The sequence below is a fragment of the Wyeomyia smithii genome, chromosome 2 (genome assembly GCF_029784165.1).
Source record: "Wyeomyia smithii strain HCP4-BCI-WySm-NY-G18 chromosome 2, ASM2978416v1, whole genome shotgun sequence".
NCBI classification, from domain to species: Eukaryota; Metazoa; Arthropoda; class Insecta; order Diptera; family Culicidae; genus Wyeomyia; species Wyeomyia smithii.
This window is the reverse complement of record NC_073695.1, coordinates 247,540,083-247,563,088: the sequence shown is the minus strand read 5'-3', so window position 1 is coordinate 247,563,088 and position 23,006 is coordinate 247,540,083. Positions and strand designations below refer to the sequence as shown.

The 23,006-nt window shown below is 39.2% G+C and overlaps 1 protein-coding gene across 5 annotated transcripts in view; it reads right to left on the bottom strand.

Moving 5' to 3' along the window:
• The window catches only part of LOC129722561 (mucin-2), a 381,740-nt gene that overhangs the window by 210,818 nt on the left and 147,916 nt on the right, over positions 1–23,006 (bottom strand). The window contains exon 3 of one of the 5 annotated variants that reach the window (XM_055676131.1): positions 7,466–7,494. The exons of the other annotated variants lie outside the window; for them this stretch is intronic. The gene's annotated coding sequence lies outside the window, so the exon portion shown is untranslated. The remainder of the gene's footprint in view (positions 1–7,465; positions 7,495–23,006) is intronic. 5 annotated transcript variants of the gene reach the window in all.

Genomic DNA, 23,006 nt, shown 5'->3' with positions numbered 1-23,006 from the left:
ATAAAAAACTACTTAAATTTAACAGGTATTTAAAAAGTCTAGCTGATAGCAGTTTCTGTTTATAAATATTCGAGGAACATCCAAAATCAAACAGTTGACTAGTTTTGTTGAAGGTACGGATTATTCTGGAGATTGGTTCGAAGTATCCAAAGACAGGGCTGTGGAACGGCGTTATAAACATTTCATCCAGTGATCTGCGTTGAATTCGACCAGGAGCATTCCGGGAAAACTTGCTTAGAAGAGCCGGGCAGTCGATTTCACCAAGAATAACTTTAGCAGCAATCATTACCTGCTGAATTTTTCTTCTACGTTCCAGAGAAGCAATCCCTAACAGATTACAACGGTGTTCATAAGGAGGAAGGTTCAGCCTGTCTGTCCAAGGAAGTCTACGAAGTGCGAAACGGACAAAACGCTTCTGCAGTCTCTCAATCCTATCAATCCAAGTTGTCTGGTATGGTGCTCACACTACAGCTGACGACTCCACAAACGATCTTACTAACGCCGAATATAACGATATCAGGCAATGGATATTAGTGAAATCTTAAGACACCTTCATAAGAAATCCTAGCTGACGACTTGCACGGTCAAAAATATTGGCTCGATGCGGCCCAAAAGTCAATTTATCATCAAGTAGTACCCCAAGGTCGTTAATTTCATTGACACGAGCAAACGAATGAGTAACTTGAAGCTCAATTAACCCTTGAAAACTCTTCTTTTGGACTATAGCGAGTTGAAATATTCAGCAGAAATATATGTTTTTGTATCAATAATTGGGATTTCGGCTTAGCAGTCATTCATCTCAAAATTTAGAACGAAGTTATTGTCATTCATCCCAACGTTTCAGCACTTATTGGTGCCTTCATCAGGGGAAACTGTTCAAAGGAGTAATTTATTAATAACTTTGCAATTTACAAAACTTTTTCCCTCGACTTACAATGATAATTATCGGACTACGTCAGGTGGTTGCATCTAAAGGTCACTAGTCACTAATTTTAAATTTTTTTTTAACATTAGACAATCTAAACAAATTGAAACAACATGAGTTTTGTAAATTGCAAAGTTATTAATAAATTACTCCTTTGAACAGTTTCCCCTGATGAAGGCACCAATAAGTGCTGAAACGTTGGGAGGAATGACAATAACTTCGTTCTAAATTCTGAGATGAATGACTGTCAAGCCGAAATCCCAATTATTGATACCATCTAGGGACGAACTCTCCCACCCGAATATATATTTTTGTTTGGCTTATCACTTTTTAGAAGATATTGAATATACAGAAAATCTTGAAAAAAAACGGTATTTAGAACTATGATTCGAGTGAACTTTCCATAGTTTTTAAACTATTTAATTCTTTTCGAATAAACTAGATAGGAATTTGACATCTTTGACAAAGTTACTTGCGAAAGTATCTGCTACAACTCACTCGAAGACTCCAACTGTCTATCTTATTGTCCTTGAAAAATAACTTTTTCGAATTACTTTGAGGTGAATAATTTATTTAAAAAAGCACAATATAATACAGAGAAACTTTCCCAATTGAAGTATATCTTCTAAATCAGATGTGAGGACGCTATTGAATTAGAGCACGCAATCAGCAAAATATAACAAGGCAGTGCTTGCAGTCCACTTGGGAAGACATCGCAGAAGGAAATTTTGAAACACTTACTCAACGTATGCCCAGTAGACTGGGACACAGTTGTATGGGAAAAAAGCGTTGGTGTAATTTTTTCGCTCCAATGCACTTTTCGTGTTCCTTATGGGTCCTGTAACAACTGTGTAACTTTTCAGATCGATCGGTGGAACCCCTGATTTGCGCCCGATTTTTAAAGTTTCCATACGATTTTATATGAGAAAATCCACTTTTTCAAAACTTATCCTCTAGATATTTCCAGTTGGCTCCTAAAAATATACCAATACTTGATATTTGTAGGAAATTTTCCTGGGAATAATTCTTCTGAAGACTGTAAGGCGCTACAAAATTTGTAGAAAAAGTTATTCACCTTAAACTGATCGAATGTCTGACGAACGGCTCAACATTGAATTTTTCCAGCAACACTGCTGCAGCATGCTGCTGTTGCAAACTCAACAACGTGATGAGAAACAGTTTCGCGTAGAATTAAGCTTGTAAGCGTGATTTTTCGCTCATAGTATCTTCGGAGAAAATGCTTAGAATATCAATCCCTATATTTTGATAGTATTCGTTGTGTGATTCATACCCCTAAAAGTGAGAAATCAGCTTTCTAAACACCCCTACGTAGTGAAAAACATTTTCGTGTGGGATTAAGCTTGAAGGTATGATATTTTGCTCACGTTATCTTCATTATCGGAGAGCTTGCTTAAAATATTAATTATTAAGTTTTAATGTAGATTGATTACTCCCCCTAAAAGAGGGAAGTAAACTTTCTAAACACCCACGTCGTGTGACTCTGGTGTCTTTCAGAAAAGAGTTTGGTAGATACATAGCTACAATTTGTGCAGTTACATGGCTAGCAGGTCACTACGAACCACGGTAAATGAAGTCTATTGAAAAAGAGAAAAAGAGAGTATTGATCTTTGGGCGGGATGTTGGTTGAGCGGGCACCAAGGTGGGCCGCTGAAAGATCCGAAACAACTGGAAAAGGGTAGGTTTTTAAAGTTTTTCTTTACCTCCCCGTGTTGATTGCAAACCGCTGTCTGTTGAAAATGGAAACATCTTTGGCTCCAACTTAATTTTTTATTACTGATAATTATTGCAATTTATATTGATTAAAACATATACAAAAATTCAACATGCTTTTGTTGTCTGTGGGATTCGACAACTTGTAGCAAATAGTTCTGTTGATCGGGATCTTTTGTTATTTTGTTGTTGTAGTCGCTGACAAGCTTCACGGCCCTTTCTGCAAAATCATTCACTACTGCAATTGCCTTCACGCGTTCTTGTGCTTCCAGATATTGTTTATTTGATTGCCATTTTTCAGGTTTTTCTTTAAGAAAGTCCGTTGAGATTTTCATGATTTCGAAAAATCGTTTCGTTGCCTTCGGTACAAAGTTAGAAAGTGTAGAGTTTTTCTGAATGTTATCAGCCTTTACTAAGACTTTAGCATTCTCAAGTTGTTTTGCCTTCTTAAGTTTTTTTTTGCTTCTGTTTACCTTTTTTCGCTACTAGAACAGACGAATGTCTTCTTCTTCCTCACCTGTGTATACCTCATTGGTTCGTAATGACCTGCTGGCCATGTATCTGCGCAAATTGTAGCTATGTATCTACCAAACTCCTTTCTGAAAGACACCAGGGTATGATCTATTGAATTGGCACCAGAACCCAAGTTGTCACACGAGGTGGGTGTTTAGAAAGTTTACTTCCCTCTTTTAGGGGGAGTAATCAATCTACATTAAAACTTAATAATTAATATTTTAAGCAAGCTCTCCGATAATGAGAATAACGTGAGCAAAATATCATACCTTCAAGCTTAATCCCACACGAAAATGTTTTTCACTACGTAGGGGTGTTGAGAAAGCTGATTTCTCACTTTTAGGGGTATGAATCACACAACGAATACTATCAAAATATAGGGATTGATATTCCAAGCATTTTCTCCGAAGATACTATGAGCGAAAAATCACGCTTTCAAGCTTAATTCTACGCGAAACTGTTTCTCATCACGTTGTTGAGTTTGCAACAGCAGCATGCTGCATCAGTGTTGCTGGAAAAATTCAATGTTGAGCCGTTCGTCAGACATTCGATCGGTTTAAGGTGAATAACTTTTTCTACAAATTTTGTAGCGCCTTACAGTCTTCAGAAGAATTATTTCCAGGAAAATTTTCTACAAATATCATGTATTGGTATGTTTTTAGGAGCCAACGGGAAATTTCTAGAGGATAAGTTTTGAAAAAGTGGATTTTCCCATATAAAATCGTATGGAAACTCTAAAAATCGGGCGCAAATCAGGGGTTCCACCGATCGATCTGAAAAGTTACACAGTTGTTACAGGACCCATAAGGAACACGAAAAGTGCATTGGAGCTAGTACTTATTTTTTGTCCCACCCTAATGCCCAGGGCCTGGTGTTTTGAAGAATCGAAGATTTAATTATTGATCATACAATTGAAACCAGCATTTCATGTCATCAGTCGTATTAAAAGAAATTTAAAATAAACCGGCAAAAATAAATTGAAAATAAAATAATTTTAATTATTTTTTCTAATGAATTTTAATTGCTGAGTTACTGAATAGTGCATCTTTCTTAGTAGTTGAATTATCAAGGTAAGTTCATTTTATAACTAGAGGTCTTGTACTAAATCAATCTGTCTATAAATTAAAAGTGCTTGACTTCCTGAACAACTTTGCTGAAGACCGCTACTTTTTATGCGGTTGAATTCACGAGAAGAAAGTAAACTAAATTACTGATAACTTCATGCATACTACCACCAGGTTGAGGCAGAATTTTGAACTATACTGTTAGCCAACTTGACCATTCAAACAACTTTCCTGAAGATCGTAGCTTTCTGAGAAGATAGATTCAAGAGATAGAATATTTTCAAAATACCCAAAACTACATGCACACTAGTCCTGCGTCGCGGCCGAAACAAAATTTGCGTTAACTAAAACCCCATAACTCTCTAGATTGTCGTAATATGCTCATTTTAATTAATGCTAAACTTTTCGGGGGTGTTGCAAAACTCAGTGAAGCGCTTCTAATTTTATGGTGGGTAGTGTAAGTAAAAAAACGAATCACATTTGTGTGTTTATAGGTTTTTTGTTGATGAACGTTAGTCTTAGATCAGGGATTTTCCAGAGCTGATTCCATGCTAAGCCTCAATATTATCCCACCGGATCGATTCGCTAAAATGTTGTGCACATTCAGGACGTCATTTGCGTTTGATTATTCTATACTGCCGCAGTAACAGTAAACTGCAGCTCCCAAGCGCGATCCGTTTTGCAACGGGTCGCTTAGCCAACCATGACAGAAATATTTCCAGGTACCGTTCCTACCGTCCCGTAACGACGCAGAGTCAATTTCGTTGATTGCTCGCTGTCTAGTACATTTATGGAATTGAACACCGTTTATTTACACGCATAACCCGTCCCCACCCTCGCCGTTTGACGCCAATGACGATGGCGAACCCAACCCAACAAGCCGCACACCCAGAGACCGAAGGATAACGGATTAGAATGGACGACTTCTATTCCGGTATAATAACCGAGTTCGATCAAATATATGCAATCGAACCAGCGCCAGTTACGAGCCAGTGGAAAAGGGTGCGTTCTCGGCGTTGGTGTGGCCCGCACGAAATATGTGGAACTTTAACATCGAACTGCGCTTTGCGCTAAGGTGAAGGTACCACTTTAGTCAATGGCAGTGGCCACAGTGCCTTCTGATTAAGTGGTCCCTGTAATTTCGCGTTCGGTTGTTATTCTGCACAATTTTTACGGCCACGGTTATGCTTATTACGAGGTGCGAGTCGGCCCCAGACGCATTGCGTTTTGAATGGTGGACTGCGTGCGACCAAGGACACTTTTTACTGCTGCGTGATTCTAATCGATTCTGTTCTCGGAATTCGAACTGCACCCGACTGAGCGTAGTTCGATTTATGATCAGAGGAAAAATCACCTCATCAATCACTTCTACTTTGCATGTCTAGTTGTTAGTTTTTATACCATTAGCGGCTGCAGACAGGCGCTGTTCTGTTCCAGAATTCTTAGTTTTGTTGCCGGATGCTGACTATAAAGGCTGAAAAGGATTATCCCTAAACTCAATCTTCCTAATTCCCTTTTGGCAGACAGAAGACAATCCGCCGCCACTCCTCTGAAATAATTTACTGATTAGTGATGGTGATTTTCAGGTAGCAGATAAGTGAATTACACGGAAATCACCTTTAACGTCTTTTATTTTCAAGTGTTTATCTTAAGTATCTTGTGTTTTTTTTTTTTTTTTTCAATCAAATTACCAAATATGCAAATTTGAGGGGGAGATATTCCATACTAAATGCGTGAATATGTCAAAAACGTTGACATGGCTATGAGGCCAAATATTTTGAAAACTTTTCCGAAAAATGTCATGAACCTATAACTAGCGGTAATCAGCTTGCCGTACGCAAATTGAAAAGAAAATCTAACAGAAACTCTGGCACAACCCCTAATAACCAACCCAATCAGCCGTAATTTCATATGTTTTGCATACAGTTAGCCTATAATTTCCTCCAATTACATCGTAACGGCACATAAATGATAATCATTTGAAGAATGACACGGCTAATGACAGTATTTTCTGTCGCCTAAAACAGAAACCCGCGTAACTACGCAGTATCGCACGCAATCGAACTCGCACTGACCGGGACCGACTCGGCCGAAGGCTGCTCGCTTGGAGCCAGTACTAACGCGCGCGGGTGTGGCACATATGCCACCAAACCCCGCGTTTTGACTCCCCGCCAATTATCGTAAGAATGTGCAAATATAATCACTCATATCTCACAGCAGTACCGCACGAAGGTAAGCAGCTAAGGCGTACTAAAGAAATTTTATGCTACTTCGGCTGTCAAACCAAAACTTTCAACATCCCTTGGCTTGAGTACAAAAACTTTCAAAATCAGTTAGAAAAAAGCAACTTTGACTCAATAACATTTCAAGTACACAAAGTTGCTTGAATTACCAATTCCACGAAATTCACAGACGATTTCACGTAAAATCCCTCATTAGTCTTATTAGCCAGTTAAAATTGTAACTGTCGTACTCTGAGACAGCGATACTTTCCACAATTCCCTACCGCTCACCTGCTTGCTTGAGGTTCGTTCTTTCCGTTTGGGTTACCTATTTCAAGACAGATATGGTGTCCTATGAACCTAAATGGTCTTCCCCAGCGAAAGTCAAGCAGAGCGCATTGAGCTGTCGAAAAGTGTTTACCCTCGGTGTTGTTCACGATGTCGACGGGGGCGTCGTTAATGTTTCTCACTAAAGTTTCGATGGCGAATCAGTCTCCATTTTGGGTGGTACCTCGAGTACGCTCCTGTCGGTTCCCGCTGCCTCCAGCTTACAACTAGATTCAGCTCCTTCTTGAGACGTTGCGCTGGCACGGCAGCGCAGTGCAGCACAGCAGGAGTCATTAGTTGCAAACGATAGGCCACTCGATAGTGACCGCTAACATCCGTCAGCTGGCGGTGTGCCCTGCTAACCACCCACGGACATTTTTATGGAGCTTATTAGTTTTCATTAGATTGTATCCGTGATCCTGGTGAAACATATGCGCTCTAATTTGGATGTGTCTAGCGTAATGCGTTTCATATATGATAAATCGTTCGAGTGACTTACTATAATTGACGGAACACTCAGAGCGTGCCAATAGAGCCTCAGGCGTGCTAGTTTAAGGTTTGCTCTTCCCCCCAATTCCAGGGTCATTAGGTACCTGCCGATTCGCTAGGCTTAGGCTTTTGACATTAATCTTCCGAGCCGTCAATTTGATGAAAACCATCCATTCATTAGCAAGTGTACTTACCAGCGGTGCAATTAGCGCTTATTTATTACCTGAAACGAGAGGAAAAATCACTGTTAGCAAGTGTACTTACCAGCGGTGCAATTAGCGCTTATTTATTACCTGAAACGAGAGGAAAAATCACTGTTAGCGAACGTGATGCTTTATCTTCATTCATGATGTGTAGAGGAATCGAGCGTTCTAAGTGGAAGTGATTAGAATGTTTCTGCTACAGACGCGGCGGGTCGCGCGCTACCTTGAACGACTGACAGTTGACATCGTATCCTAGGGAAACGGGCACGAATTACGATGTTGCGGGGTGATGTCTTGTTTTGAGGGTGATCAGAAGTGATACATTGGCCAATTTTTGTACGTAATCATAATAAGATTTTAGGGCACACAAATGTGTTCGAAGATAACATATTATCATGTATGATTAGTGGAAAAGTGAGTAATAGTGCAAAGTTGTCTAGGATAGAATATCCAAAAAAAAATGATTGTGATCTGCTAATTTTAAGCTTCAAAATATAAGAATATTGTTTTATTTGAGGTGTTCACTCTTACGGTTGATAAAAAAATATTTATATACAAAAGTATTTAGCAAAGCATTATACCTGTCACCACGAATTTTAAAAGTTATTTTGAGCTACTAGCGCAAACATGCGAAATACTGAGTATTTTTGTCTTGTAATAGGAATATAATTAGAAATGTTCAGTCATTTATTTATCGTTTTCGTTCAGAAATTACTCATTTAGTTTTCAACGGATATCCATCATTCTTACAAAAAATATTGAAAAATTTATTCTGCGTTCACCAAAATGCGAAAAATTGTGATTTTATGACAATAAAGTCTCAGTATAGTCTGAATATTCTGAACGTTTGCAAAAGTGGTTCAATGGGTGAATTAACACTGATGCTCACCTAATTGCATCTTATAGCATTTTTTCTAAGCTTTTTAATGCTTGTCTCAGATTGAAAACCGGTAGTTTCGAACACGGTCAAAATCGCATTTTTTCTTATATAATCCGAGACGGCGGCCAAATTCAAGACGGCGGCCAAAATTGTGATCACCTCGAATAAAAGCTCAATCGTTCCTTTTTACAGAAAAGTGCTACTTGAAGTAGGTTTCATAAAAAAACTTAGAAATATAGCTCAAATAGAACATTAATAATTGCTAAACATTCAACCTTTCTAAAAACTATTTCATACCTCGTCGACCGTATAAAATTGACAGTATCTATTTTTTCTATTTTTAACAACCATGTGCATTTAAATGAATTTAAAAGACAACGTGCACCCAGCGTCCTGGTTTCAGCGAGAATTTCCCAATATGAATTGAACTAAATATTGAATTTTCAATGGAAGTACATAGTTATTATTTTTCTGTCACTCACCAAAATATTGCCAATAGTGATAAAAAGACTTTGAAACAAATTCCTTATTAAAAGAATTCAGTTTCTCCCACGCTGTTTTACAACTTCAAATAAATGATATCGGGGCGCTGAGAAGTGCCCATCAAAATATGATCGCATTTAGAGAGAAACAAATGTTTTTAACGCCAGGTTTTTGTGACACTTGCAATAAATGTAGAACTGCGGTCATACATTTCATTATTTGCAAAGTTAGAAATCGCAGCTTTGTTTCAAGAATGTGTTTGTGGCCCTAAGAAGGGCCGATTTTGATTTGTGCATGGAAGGAAGAATAAAACAATTTACTTCGAGCTTGAGTATTACGTATCAGAACAATTTAGCTTTAGCTTCGGACCCAGCGTACTTGGTTAACTCTCTATAACAAACGTATGAAAGTCTGAACATGGCGGCTTGTCTACGGTGCCATCTTAACGGTACTAGTTGACATTTATACAGTTGATGAAAAACTGATGTACCTCGTACACAGTGGTGGGCACCATTCCGCTAATTCGCTAATTAGCGACGCTAAAATTCAGTTAGCGATTTAGCGATTTCGCTAATTTTTAAGCTGGTTAGCGAAACTGTTAGCGTCGCTAAAATTTTGGCCTTCGAAACGCTAATCGCTAATTCGCTAAATTTTGTAGAGAAGCGACAATAGAAATTTTTAGAAAAACTGTGAATTGCGGATGGCGTACATAAATTGCTTCGAAAGATAAACATACTTTACTGCGAAAGTTACTTTTGTCAGGTTTTTACCCTAGAATGGAGTTTCAGTTATCGTACAAGCCACAGGAGCATTTTGAAGAACAACCACAAGGTCTAGATTAAATTTTCGGCACACCAAGAACTTTGGTAAATTGCAATGCGCTTGAAATTATGACAACTTTGGTTCTACTTTTTGGATTCAGATAATAATTGAATTTTTATGAAAACTTTTTTTAAAAGTATCTATTTTCAATGCAGCTAAATAACTTTTGTTATTCTTGTTTATACAAAATCAAATATGAATACCGTTCCGTAAACCTCTTACTGTAAATAACTTCAAAAAGTAATTGTTTTCGTTTGTTTACAAAACACGAGCAATAAATATAGCGATATGACTATTTACATATTTAAAAGTTAGCGATTAGCGATTAGCGATAGTTCCGCTAATGTGGGTTTAGCGTTTTGCGATTATCGAGCTAAATTTTCCGGTTAGCGACTTAGCGATTAGCGTCGCTAAATTTTCGGTTAGCGGTGCCCACCACTGCTCGTACACAATGTTCGTCTGTATATCTACAAACAGAATGCATCGGAGCCCTTCCTCTTTTACGATTTCCGTCATTCTACCACCTACGCCGCGCCGCATGGTAGGGTGTTGTATCATGATCGGACCAGTCAGAAAATGTACCATGATCGGACCATTTTTTATATGCGAGATTTCTCAACTATTAAATTAAAAAACTGTATCAAATATCTTCATCATAACACTTCTTCTGATGATGTTGAGAAGGTTTCATCCAGATTACTTAAGTATTACTGTTATCGAAAAATTTAAAAAAATGGTCTATTTACGAGCACAATTTGCCCTTACAATTGGTACCAAGTCTTGTTTTCAAGCAGTGATTTTAGAATCGAATATTTAAAGATTGCAGTATATTTTCCAGTAATATGCTTCTGTAACATTCAAATTCAATGTAGGAACACTTTTTATATGAAATATTCGCTTTAAAGTTTGAATTATTGGTGAAACGCGAAAGCCTGTTTTGTATCATGATCGGACCAGCATTGAACCATGATTGGACCAGCTTACTTCTGAGGCATCACTGCTTCACTTTGCTTATGCTTGATATTCCCAATGAAGGCTTTCATGTTTAATTCATTGGAACAGAATAAAAATGATGAAGCTTATTTTTTATAGAATCGAACCTCTCAAAAACCACGTAAGGTTAGCAAACTGAAGCAAAATTATTTAAAATTTCACTATAAATAGTCCACTATTTAGGAAGCACTTTTTCCAGCGAATTTTCGAACAGTTTACGAGAGAATGATACATTAAAATATATGAAAATTGATATGTAACGTTTTGCGTGGAATTTTTTCACGATTATTTTGAACGGTAAAATGATTTCACGAAGGTGAGAAAGGTTTAAAAATTGATTGATTCGTGATCTAATGATAATATGTATATCGAGTTTATTTTTCAGTTACAAAACTCTCTTTGAGACTAACTGATTTTTGAACTGCGGCAAAGGAAACGTAAGGCAAAAAACTAATCTTCGAATTTCGTTTAGCGATAGGGCTTAAAAGTTTCGTCTTTCCGAGAAATGTCCTCATACAAAATTTCAACTCAATCGAACTTAAATTTTTGTGCTGGGAAACTCATTTCACTTGTCACATTCTCATTTTCACTTCACTGTCAATCTCACTTCACGGAGCTAATTTTTGACGTAGATTACATCTTACGGCAACATATACAGGGGGCAAATTCAATACAGGGATCCAATTTCGAAAACCTAATACATCGAGAGCGTCACGAAAATTGTCCAATTTCAAACGTTTTAAACTCAATCAGTTTCCCACCGATTTCCGTCATTTTTGCAGCAATCGATTGGAAAATCATCTAAGCACCCGTCCAAATGCAGAAAATTGTAATCTGGTAGTCCGAACTATTGTACCATTGAAAATTGTTGAACCTTGACGAAACGTAAATGTTGACCTTTGATTGGTCGCTTGCTGCCTTTCCCTAAAAAGGACGACAGAATGGAGTACCTAGTTAGCCGGGAATGCACTCGTTGGGCAATATAAGAGTCTGCTTCACCTCAAGTAAGCTTAGTTTACTAGCAGCGGGCAGCAGCGGCGGACAGTAGCAGCGATGGCAGTGGGCAAAGGCGGTGTGGAGCAACAGCGGGCAACACCGGCGGCGATGGTCGTTAGCTGCAGTTCTTACCTTTGTCAGTTCGGCTTCCCTTCGATCTAAGTTGGACCCCACCAGCGGTAATCCAATTCCGATATCGTTGGGGAATACAGCCAGAAACTGAATGAGACTCGCACCACCAGGTGGATTGAGAAGCCACCATCATTCAGCGTGTATGTATATATAGGGTGAGCGCACATATACAACGTATATGAATATCTATAACGTGTGTGTCGCTAACGTGCGTGGCTAGCTATATATCGCGTACCTGTCTATAGCGTGCGTGGCTTGCTATATAGCGTGTGTGGTTGCGTGTGCATGTCTATAAAGTGTGTGGCTTTCTATATAGCGTGCGTGGCTTGCGTGTGCATGTCTATAGTGTGTCTGTGTATGTCTATAGCATGTCTGTGCAGGTTTATAGCGTGGGTGACTTGCCATATAGCGTGCGTGGCTTACGTGTGCATGTCTCTAGCGTGTCTGTACATGTCTATAGTGTGTTTGGCTAGCTATATAGCGTGTATGTGCATATCCACAGCGTGCGTGGTTAGATATATAGCGTGTGTGGCTAGCAGTATAGCGATTAAAATTATCATATATAGTTGCAAATAAATCACCTCATTTTGATTTTAAATATTACACTAAATCTTTCAGAACTAAATCAAAAATTTGACATTTTGAAAAAACAATATTCAATTGTCAATAAATGGCATTGACAAACATTATAAATCTCTTTTGACTTCAGCTAAGCCTCAAAGTTTACTGAGTGTTCTTCAACATTTATTTGAAGAATGTTTGAGCCAGTGAGCTTGAATCACATAATTTTTCGCTCAAGTCCTACTATTTGCAGCAATTAGTTGTAAAATTATCTACGCTACCGCAAACTGCAGGAAATTGTTCATATTAAACCTAGTTAACAGGGAATGCACTATTGGCCCTCGTCTATAACCTCTTCGTAGCCACTGCCTAAACTAAGCTATCTCATTGCAACTTGAAACAAACAAAAAAGTCTCAAAACAATTCAATTTCATTCTTGTTTTGGAGACGACAGCAAGTGAAACTGCATAGCTGCACACAGCTTCTGCTGTTCTTCATTGTCGTTACCGGTGCCGTCTGTAGAGGTAAACGTCATTTGGAACAGAGACCATTAAATTGATTAACCCCATTAAGTGTATTCCCAAACCTTTTGCAAGAAATACATATGAAACAGGCTGTCGTATGTTAACTCTGCGGTCGTGTCTTATAAACAACCTCTTCAACTTTTTTTGTCACTTCACTTTAGATGGAATCGGAAACAGGTCTCAAAAAATGAAGTAAGCGTAAGAGTAGAATATATTTCACTGTGAGGTAACTCTCGTAACATGTACCATTGGCTGAATATCGCACTTCAGGCATAAAAGTTAGAGCATTGCAATATTCGGAAAATTGTAGTACTACTTGGGGACTACAAGTTGGTCATTCATCGTTCCTCAGAATTGTGCTGGTGGAGTGAGCTATCGGTAAAACGAAACTGCAACCGAAAAAACACCCACAAATTGAATAAGTTAATTTGCCGTATTGGAAGCTTTCGCAATAATATGAAAAATGTTTGAAAATAATTTTAGAATCACGAAAAAATATCTAACTTATCAAGCCCAAAGTGGTTTTCTTCGGCCCCCTTTTGCAAAAGATTGCTGCAGAAAAACTGCCGAAGAGAACCAATGACGAAGATGTTTGATACCCTAGTTATTTCTTTTCACATTTGTTAATAAAACTGAAAAACACAGATTTTGCTCTAGAGCTTAAGTCCTTTTTGACATCGGATCGATGGTCGGATGGTCTGATTGTACTAAGATTCGAACACACGACTATCCGCTCGACAAAGCGGACTTTGTAACCTAGCGGCTGTGAAGCTACTTGATTTCAATACATATTTTGCTACCAATTTCCTTCTCATTCGTATTCATTATTATTTTGTTTACATTATTATTTCAATGTTCACGCATTTGCTATTCTTAGTGCCCTGTACCCTGACGAGGTTTGTGATTTTCATATTCAAAATAACAGCAATTTTTCAATTATTTTTCATGTGTATTTTTGTTTATTACAGAAGTTTTGAATATTTTCATATATTTGATGTAGAACTACGTTTTTAATGGAAGATCTATAGAAGGTGTAAATTGGAAATGTATTTGTAATTTGTGAAAAATCGAAACAGGGAACGAAATCATGTCCAATTTCAATGCATATCACTCGCTTAGTCTTTAACAGGTTACCTTCGTTCTTCCAGCAATCGGTTGGAAAATTGGCTACGCATCCACTCAAATATGGAAAATTGTATATTAAATAAATTTGAATTTAAAGCGCAGATGTCGATCAATCTGCAATTTTCAATAACCGTGTCCGATTCTAGAGGAAACAGAGCAAAGTCATTTCAAATCGCCTGGAAATACGCGAAAATTTAATCGACCATTTTTGATTTGAATGAAACTTTGCACACGTATTTGGCTTAGCAGACTGAGCATTTCACAGATGGAGAGATTTTTTACACCCATGAGTTACATTCTGAAAGGGCGTATGCATTTTGGCATAGCTTTTATTCGAAGCATTGTAACCCAGAAATCGTTGGTTGTATAGAAAAACTGTCTGAAAATGAGTTGTAGGGAATTAAAAATGCAACATAAAAAAATATACACTGCACAAAAAAAAATTTGAACCAAAAAAAATTGCAAATGAACTATAAATTTCAATTTAAAAATAAATGTTTTTTTTTAAAGAAACTTGACGTTAATACGCAACTTTGAAAAAAAAATCCAGAATGGAGAAATGAAAAATATTTTTTTATGGTACATTAATTTTTTTATAAAAATTATTATCTAAGGTGGTGGATATTTGTTTATGACATAGATACTTTACAGAACTGATTCACCTTATATTTTATATACATCATAAGTAAATGATTCATTCGTTGTTTTGCTTTCGTCTCGATTAGACGCAAATTGTTCATCTCCGTTTGAGTTTGCAAAATAACAATACACGAGTTATCGTACGGGTGTTTTTTTGTCGATTATTTCTTGTGCTGCGCGATAACAATAGCCGGTAGTTTATCGGCAGAAACATCTTCTGCACACTGGTAGGGGCAGGCTACCCCGCCAGTGATCTGATACGCAGCTGATATATCAGCAAGAATAATTCTCCCGCACCGCTGTTACCCCGCTAGCAGCACGGACCACCATACGATCGGGCGAGTGGAAGTCAACTACAAGTGGCATCTACAAGGTCGCGTGTAGGACGGCCACTGTGTCACAACACGAAGCTGGATCGTCATTGTTTGTTCTGCGGAGACGCTCGATTAATCCTATTATCAGCCGTGAGGTCGTGACTTAGACGTTCGGTGAAGTATTCACTTTAAAATTTTTATCATTATTATTAATAGTATTATTATTGTTATTATTATAATTATTATTACTATTATTATTATTATTATTATTATTACTATTATTATTATTATTATTATTATTACTATTGTTATTAGTATTAGTATTACTGCATTTTTTTAATTTTGATCCATTGTAGTTTGAAAAATTGTTTTTAAAATTTAATAGCAACTATTTGGCCCCCCCCCCCCCACATTCGAATATTTATCGTTTGCGTGCGGTAGAGCGTAACGCTCCCGCAAAATGGACGACATGCAGGTACAACTATTCCTGGATGTGGAAACAACTGGGGAAGAGATTGAGATCTCCCCCATCAATTCCCCTCTACCTTCCCCGCTACCTAGCCCCGTACCAAGGGTACCGGCAACACGGGTGAAAGCTTACCCAGATGCTTCGAAAGGTCCGTTCGTAGTTTACTTCAGGCCCATAAAGAAGCCTCTAAATATAATTCAAATCGGCAAGGACCTGGCAAAACAGTTTTCGGACGTAACCGAAATTACAAAGGTTAGACCGAACAAACTGCGAGTTGTTGTGAGTAGCTTGAAGCAAGCAAACGCAATTGCTAGCTACGAGCTCTTCACGAGAGAGTACCGCGTGTACATCCCTGCCAAGGACGTGGAGATCGACGGTGTGGTTACCGAAGGAAGCCTCACGGTCGATGACATTTTGCGTCACGGGGTTGGCTGCTTCAAAAACCCCCTGATTCAAGATGTAAAGATACTGGATGTCAAGCAATTGCATTCAGTATCCATCGAAGAAGGGAAGAAGAAATTCTTCCCTTCGGATTCCTTCCGTGTAACATTCGCCGGATCCGCACTGCCGAACTACATCTCTTTGGACAGGGTTCGTCTGCCTGTACGCCTGTTCGTACCGCGGGTCATGCATTGCCAAAACTGCAAGCAGTTAGGTCATACAGCCACCTACTGCTGCAACAAGGCACGCTGCAGCAAGTGCGGAGGCAATCATGCTGAGACCGCTTGCAGTGAGGATACTGAAAAGTGTCTTTACTGCGAGGGAACTCGGCATGACCTTTCGGCGTGTCCCGCGTACAAACAGCGCGAGGAAAAAATAAAGCGTTCCCTCAAGGAACGATCAAAGCGCTCTTTCGCAGAAATGCATCTTTTCCTTTTTGCCAACCGATGAGGGTACATCTGACGATCCCGTCGAAGGGTGTTCTTATGCCATGCCAGAAGGATCTAGGAAGAGGAGAATGATCAACTCTCCTAATCTTTCTCGCAAAGGTCGCAAGATAACCCCTAGCGGAATGACCAATAAGCCAACACAAAAAGGAAGCGGTGAAGAAAAACCGAAGCAAGTACCTCCCGGTTTTAATTTTAAATCAAACCAGGAGTACCCACCGCTTCCTGGGGCACCAAAAACCCCTCGGGCACCCATTTCTCGATCAGAAGATAAAATAGAAACAGGGTTCATAAAATTTTCTGATATTGTGGACTGGATATTTAAAACATTCAACATACCAGATCCCCTACAAAATATTCTTCTTGCCCTTCTTCCTACAGTGAAAACCTTTTTGATGCAACTAGCAGCAACTTGGCCCCTCATTTCAGCTATCATATCTTTCGATGACTAATACGGCGAAAGAGGTTAGGAATTTTATCACTGTATTACAGTGGAATTGCAGAAGTATCATCCCCAAATTCGATCTATTTTCTCATTTAATAAATACATACAATTGTGACGCATTTGCGCTCTGTGAAACCTTTCTCAATTCAAACGATCAACTCAATTTCCACGATTTTAACATTATTCGTCGAGATCGAGACTCACACGGTGGAGGGGTACTTTTAGGGATTAAAAAGTGCTATTCCTTCTTCCGAATCGACCTCCCCTCGATCTCGAATATTGAAGTCGTTGCCATTCAAACGAATATGGATGGAAAAGACCTATGCCTTGTTTCGTTATATATGCCTCCATCCGCGCGGATTGAACAGAAACATCTCACTGATATAGCAGAGTTGCTTCCCGCGCCTTTTTTGATATTGGGAGATTTTAATTCTCACTGTTCGCTATGGGGGTCGCTGTACGACGACAACCGATCTTCTTTAATCTGTAACTTGATCGACGACTTCAATATGACAGTTTTGAATACTGGGGAAGCGACACGTGTACCTAATCCTCCAGCACGTGAAAGCGTGCTTGACCTATCCCTCTGCTCGACATCACTAGCGCTAGATTGCCGGTGGAAAGTAATCAACGATCCCCACGGTAGTGATCATCTTCCAATCGTTATATCAATTGCTAATGGTTCAACTCCCCCGAACCCAATCAATATTTCCTACGACCTTACACGTAATATTGATTGGAAGTGTTATGAGTCTATTATAGCGCAATCTATCGAGACTCACGAGGAACTTCCTCCGGAGGAAGAATACGCGTTCTTAGCTGGCTTGATAATCGACGCCGCGACTCAAGCTCAGACGAAACCGATACCCGGGGTAACGATTAGACAGCGCCCTCCCAACAAATGGTGGGACAAAGAGTGCTCTGAGCTGTACGCGCGAAGGTCCGCGGCGTATAAGGACTACCGGGAGTACGGCACTGTCAACCTGCTTCGAAAGTACGAGGCACTGGGCAGGCAGATGAAGAGCTTAGTAAAGGCGAAAAAACGCGGGTACTGGCGGCGGTTCGTAAACGCGTTGTCCAGGGAAACAGCGATGAGCACTCTTTGGGATACCGCCAGGCGCATGCGGAACCGTGACGTTTCGAATGAAAGCGAGGAGTATTCAGATCGCTGGATACTCGATTTTGCCAAAAAGGTCTGTCCAGACTCTGTACCGGAACAGAAAACCTTTCGCGACGCGTTATTAGTAACTACGGAAGAGCCTCCATTTTCGATGTTGGAATTTTCAATGGCTCTCCTGTCGTGCAACAATAAGGCTCCAGGGTTAGATAGAATAAAATTCAACCTGTTGAAGAACCTACCCGACTCTGCAAAAAGACGCTTGTTGAATTTATTCAACAAGTTTCTTGAGCTAAATATTGTTCCGCATGACTGGAGGGAGGTAAAAGTCATTGCTATTCGGAAACCCGGGAAACCTGCCTCTGATCACAATTCATATAGGCCGATTGCGATGCTCTCTTGCCTCCGGAAATTAATGGAGAAAATGATCCTCTTACGGTTAGACAAATGGGTCGAAACAAACGGGTTACTTTCAGATACTCAATTTGGCTTTCGCCGGGGCAAAGGGACGAACGATTGCCTAGCGTTGCTTTCTACTGAAATTCAACTAGCCTTTGCTCGAAAAGAGCAAATGGCTTCTGCGTTCATGGATATTAAGGGGGCTTTTGACTCTGTCTCTGTAGAAGTTTTAAGCGCGAAACTTCATTCGCAGGGACTTTCACCATATTTGAATAACTTTTTGCTCAATTTGTTGTCAGAAAAGCATATGTATTTCTCACATGGCGATTCGACAACTTCCCGAATTAGTTACATGGGCCTCCCCCAGGGCTCATGTTTAAGTCCTCTGTTATATAATTTTTACGTCAATGACATCGATGAATGTCTTGCAAATTCATGCACGCTAAGGCAACTTGCAGACGATAGCGTTGTATCCATTACTGGTGGCAAGGCTAGCGACCTGCAAGGACCATTGCAAGATACCTTAGACAATTTGTCTGAATGGGCTCTTAAGCTGGGTATCGAATTCTCTCCGGAGAAAACTGAGCTGGTCGTTTTTTCTAGGAAGCATAACCCAGCTCAGCTGCAGCTCCTACTAACGGGTAAAACGATCTCTCAGGTTTTAGTCGCTAAATATCTCGGGGTCTGGTTCGACTCTAAATGCACCTGGGCTTGTCATATTAGGTATCTGACACGAAAATGCCAACAGAGGATTAATTTTCTTCGTACGATTACCGGAACTTGGTGGGGTGCTCACCCAGGAGACCTTCTAAGGTTATACCAAACAACGATATTGTCAGTTCTTGAGTACGGCTGTTTCTGCTTTCGCTCCGCCGCGAACACGCACATTATAAAATTAGAGAGAATACAATATCGTTGTTTGCGTATTGCCTTGGGTTGCATGCAGTCGACCCATACGATGAGTCTTGAAGTGCTAGCGGGTATTCTTCCGTTGAAACATCGTTTTTGGAATCTCTCTTACCGGTTGCTAATTCGATGCACAGTTATGAACCCATTAGTAATTGAAAATTTCGAGAGGTTGGTCGACCTTCAATCTCAATCCAGATTTATGACTTTATATTTTGACTATATGGCTCAAGATATTAATCCTTCTTCATACGATTCCTCCAATGTCGCACTTTTAGCTACTTCTAATAATGCTATATTCTTCGACACCACCATGAAACAAGACATTTCTGGTATCCCGGATCAATTGCGACCCCAAGAGATCCCTAAGATTTTTTACAATAAGTTTAAACATGTTAGTTATGATAAAAGCTTTTACACTGACGGATCTAATCTAGATGAGTCCACTGGCTTCGGTGTTTTCCACGAAAATTTTACCGCCTCCTACAAACTCGATGCTCCTGCTTCCGTGTACGTCGCAGAACTTGCTGCTATTCAGTACTCTCTTGGAATCATCGAAACCCTACCCATAGACCACTACTTCATCTTCACAGATAGTCTCAGTGCCATTGAGGCTCTGCGATCAATGAAGCCTGTGAAGCACACCCCGTATTTCCTGGGGAAAATACGGCGGTTTTTAAGTGCTTTAACAGATAAAAATTACCGGGTTACCTTAGCGTGGGTCCCTTCTCATTGCTCGATTCCGGGTAACGAAAAGGCTGACTCTTTAGCTAAGGTGGGTGCTATTGACGGCGATATTTATGAAAGACCAATTGCTTTTGATGAATTTTATAGCATTTTGCGTCAGAGAACACTCAACAGTTGGCAATCATCATGGAACTCAGATGAACTGGGACGGTGGCTACATTCCATTTTTCCTAAGGTATCGACGAAAGCATGGTTCAAGGGGTTGGATGTAGGTCGGGACTTCATTCGCGTGATGTCCAGACTTATGTCCAATCACTATACGTTAAACACGCATCTCTTTCGTATAGGGCTTGTAGACAGTAATCACTGCGTTTGTGGCGATGGCTACCATGACATCGAGCATGTTGTTTGGTCGTGTACCGAATACTGTGGTGTTAGGTCCGAGCTTATAGATTCCCTTCGGGCCCGAGGAAAACAACCGAACGTACCCGTTAGAGACATTCTGGGAAGCGGTGATCTCCAGTACATGACACAGCTATACGTGTTCATAAAACACGCTGGTATTAAAATATGAAACTCTTCTATCTATTTGTTAGATTACCATTCCCGCTACACGCTGAAAGAAGATGATACACTAAGCTGGAGACACCCAAACGAAGACTCGGCATCTTCATGTTCACGCAGACACCTCAGTCCAAACTGCTCAAATAGAACATCACTGCTTAGCCATGTACAAATAAATAAATCGTATAACTCAATATAGTTGAAATCAAAATTGTAACTCCCCTCCTCTCACCTTAAATCCCCACTAGCTCGTAGTCGGCCGCGAGAATAAAGAAAAGGCCTCCCTCTTTTCCCTGCTAATTTAGAATTTAAAAAAAAATGTACTTGGCTCAGTTAAACATAAATTGTATCGTGCCGTGTCAAATAAACTATTTAAAAACTAAGTAAATGATTCGTCATCTTTTGAAAACAGCTCCGTTTGTATCTTGTTTTCTGACATCGGAACAAAAGAGTGATACTGTAGCGCTAGCTAGAGCTCTACCAGGACCTGTAATCACTTAGAAATGAAACACACGAAGTCCTGTACGCGAACATTCGATTCGCGGATCACCTCCTTTGGATGATAGATAAAGATGATTGATTTTATTAAGCTACAATTTTGCTTAAATATTGACCTGTGTAACTCAGAGCGAAGAGACTCTTCCCCTCCGACCTGAGTTATCGCCTATCTAGCGGTTCTATTCTAACCTATAGTATTTATTACTCTGTTTCGTTTTCGAGTTGAATTTTAGTACATATTATTATACCGCGGGCGTTTAAGAGCGTGGGCATCGGAGCACGTGCGAGAGCGTACGGTATTTGTTCGCGCGCTAATTGTGAGTATCCGAGAGCGCGCAAGCTCTCGGTACCGTGCGCAACCGTGAGCGCTTAAGGGTAACCGTGAGTGACTTTATATTGTGAGGCAGCTGCATCAGACATTAATATCGCTTCTTTTGACTGTATTGTTTTTTCAAAAAACTCATTGATTTGGCAATGAACACCGCAAAAAATCTCCCAGATGGTCTAGAGGTACGATACTGGCATAACAAGCCAGTCGTCGTAAGTTCGAGTCACGATTCGGGAGAGATTGTTAGTGTCAGTAGGATCGTAGCAATTGTCCTGTACACTAAACAGTCGGCTGCGAAGTCTGTGTATGAATAAACAGAAGGTCATATTCCGAATCGGAATGTAGCACCAAGGCTTTGCTTTGCTTTACCTAAACCGCAACAGTATCATGATGGAGTACTTCCGATATTATGATGAAGCTGATATTCTTATGTGTTCCAGATTCTGAATAGTAAACAACGAAGGGATGAATGGTGGCTTGACTATTACTCCAATAACTACACGAATCACAAATTGATAAAGACGTATTGACATGAGCTTGTCTGTTCAATATTTTTAATTTTGCAATAACGTTTTCGTTTAATTTGCGTAACCTTGATGAGCACCGATGATCAGGAAAGGGTTTACAGCATTTGGGCTTGGTATATTCCATTTTCACTTTATTCATCTTCACAAGATGCAAACTGTGCACAAAATGCAAACTAACACTTCTGGAGAAGTGCAATCGTATTTATAAACGAAAACAGATTTTATAGGTAACCCAGTAGTTATTGGTTGCGTACTTTACAAACAGTTATTATTAGTAAACAAGTAGGTAGTGTTGCACGACAAACATATTTTTTTATAAAACATTCGGCAAGGGGGAACGTGTAAGTAGGCTAAGGTACAGCGCTTGAGTTATTTATCCAATCGTTTTCTTGTCAAAGAATGAATTGTATATTTTTGATCCAGCATTCCAATGAACGTATGGTTTTTGCTGGAGAACCACGGACAAATTAAGAATGTATTTTCCTAAATATTAATAATTTTTCGAGCTTAATTTCAAAATAACCCGAAAATCGATGCCTTTAGAATGTCAACTACCAAAAGCTTTTTGATTAAAAATTATTCTCTGTATCTTTTTTAAAATCTTCAGAATACAAATATTTTGAAAAATGTTTAAATTAGAATTTTTATAAAAAACGTAATCTACCATAAAAAAATATTTTTCATTTCTTCATCCTGGATTTTGTTTTTCAAAGTTGCGTATTAACGTCAAGTTTCTTTAAAAAAATTAAAAAAAATTAAATCTTTTTTTTTAATTGAATTTTAATGTTTATTTCTTATTTTTTTGGTCAAAAAAAATTATATTTTGTACAGTGTACACTTTTTCTATGATGCATTTTTAATTCCCTACAACTCATTTCCAGACAGTTTTTCTAAACAACCAACGGTTTCTGGGCTACAATGCTCCGAATAAAACCTATGCCAAAAGGCATACGCCCTTTTAGAATATAACTCATGGGTGTAAAAAATCTCTCCAACTTAGCATTTTTCAGTTTGCTAAGCCAAATACGTGTGCAAAGTTTCATTCAAATCAAAAATGGTCGATATTCGACCATAGGTCATTTGGCGCGAACTTGCTCTTAATCATATTGCATGCTTTCTGACGACACTCTCGCTGTCACTGAACTTGTTTGTTGATGAATTTTGCCCATACGCTGTCGGAGAATCAATAATATCAACAAAACGGCTTTAAATTTTTTTCTTCTCCATCCAATTTTC